Source organism: Cynocephalus volans, chromosome 4, assembly GCF_027409185.1.
Source record: "Cynocephalus volans isolate mCynVol1 chromosome 4, mCynVol1.pri, whole genome shotgun sequence".
Classification (NCBI taxonomy): domain Eukaryota; kingdom Metazoa; phylum Chordata; class Mammalia; order Dermoptera; family Cynocephalidae; genus Cynocephalus; species Cynocephalus volans.
In genome coordinates this window covers 40662707-40665023 of record NC_084463.1, presented here as the reverse complement: position 1 = coordinate 40665023, position 2317 = coordinate 40662707, and positions in this window count along the sequence as shown.

The window sequence follows — 2317 nt, the reverse complement described above, 5'->3', positions numbered from 1 at the left end:
ACCTAATGAGAAAATGTCATCACATCATTAGCAGCAAGCCACTGAGTGAAAAGATCACACAAACTCAACCACACACAGGAGGGAGCATAACCTGCCTACATGTAAATAAGAGGAAATGGAACCATCCACCTTCTATCTACAAGACATGGAGCAGTGCAGCAGTCAGTCCTGTTAATCAGTGTTTCATGAAGTGTGGCGTGTGAGATGATTTCAAGAGACTCATTAAGGAAACTTCAATTAGTTACATATCTAATGTTTAGTAGGAAAAGACGGTCAGCAAGTCAAATGTGTCCTGCTGCCATTTACCTGCTTAGGACAAGGCTTTACAGAACATGGAGCAGGCAACATAGGAAGTAAGCACCAGCGTGAGTGGGGTAAGGACACGATCACAAGAGCGAGTTTGACAACCCACAAGGGGACTGGCCATGTCCACTCTGGGCTCTGGAGCCCTAGGCTGCTGACCACCCCCTGCTGGAGACCTCATGGAGGGGAGGAGCTCAGCTGAGCCCAGCTTTCAGCCACCCCCACCCAGGCCCAGGAGGGACACTGCTGTGGACCCTCCACAGCAGCCCTGACTCTAGCTAGTTCTCAATGAACCTCCTGGATGCCAAGTGGGAGGAGGACCACCCTGATTCCACATGGTTCAGAGATATGAAACGGGCCTTGTTTTAGTCCACTGAGTTTTAGGGATATTGTCCCCAGCGACAGATAACTTTAGACACTTAGAAAACACTGACCTAGGCAATAGCTTTAAGGTATACCATTCTTCTCTGTTTTTTTTCTTTCACTTTCTAATATATTCTTCTAAAGGGTCATGTTTGTGAAACTTTTACTCTTGTTTAAACCAACAAAACCTGAACAAGACGGTACAATGAGAATTATTTTCTAAGCTGTCCAGTCTTTAATCACATTTAAATATTAATTATGACTCTGGTTTATGCCATATTCCATCCGATGGGAAGGACAGGTATAAAATGAAAACCTTAAAACATATAAAATACACAAACTTTAAAATCACTTGCAACCTTTTTTTTCCTTCTTCTGTCTAAATGCTGTCATTTCCCAGTTTTCTGTCTAGCTATAGGTGCTGCCTGACTGCAAACCTGACCCACACACTCCTTGGTGACTCAGAAGCTGCTGAGGGGAGAATCAAACCCCTTCCTTACTCCCCCAACACAGCTGAACTAAACCAGCTGCCAAAGTGACCCAGCATCAGTGTGGAAATCCCAGACCCCTCCAGAGAATGCAGAGGAACCTCCATGATGGTGCCAAACACAAAGGGGGGCTTTCCCATGCCAGCTGGGGATCCAAAGCAAGTCACAATCCAGGAGGCAACGCTGACCTCAAAAGTTGTGGGTTTTAAATGTGAGAAATAACATGAAATGCAGAGACCTGCTCCTTATAAATATATACAGCAGAGCAGTTATTATATTACAGTATTAGCTTATAATTACAATATAATCATATGTTAAATCACAATTGCTTACTCATTCTCTCTATAAATTTTACTTTTTGGAAAAAAAATTTTCTGCTTCCATAAATCATCAAATTTGCAGCAAATTTGATAGACATCTTGAAAGTGGATCAAGTTTCAATTCGCATACAACACACTTTGAATTTCTACTAAACACAGCCTGAGGAGCCTTCACCAACAAGGCATATGGATGCAGTCCACCCACCGCTGCAACCTGCCTCCATGGGGATGGCTTCCTGCAGGAAGAATGAAGGAACATTGTGAATCAAATATTTGTTTTTGTTTTTTGGGTGGCTGGCTGGTAAGGATATCCAAACCCTTGACTTTGGTATTAGCACCTGAATCTAATTCTCACAAATAATTAAACACAACTAAAAACTTTAGGCTAAAGTTTAGAATATTTCAAATAAACATGAATGGTACATTAAATCAGTTTCTTTACACGTATTGCCACTTTAGAAATGCTAAATACAGACTTAAGTTAAAATTTAATTGCTACTGTTTAACACAATTGATACTTTACCTGCCAAACACTGAAAACTTGGACAATTTTTCTCCTGGAATCAGAAATACAACAAAAAACCTGGCCGATGAAATCTTTTGGTCCAAATAGACAACCAGGCCTCACATCACTGTTGTCAGTCACTGTTCACAAGTAACAGGATTCATGTTTTCAACAACTCAAATATCTAGAGACTACTTCCATGGAGTAAGTTCCTAAAAGAAAACATAAAAACAAAAAATTACGGCTCTTAAATACCTGTAACTAAAACCACATATCAGTAGTTTTAAAATAAAAAGGCACCAAAATTTGAGTGATCTTATATTTGAGTGTACATTATG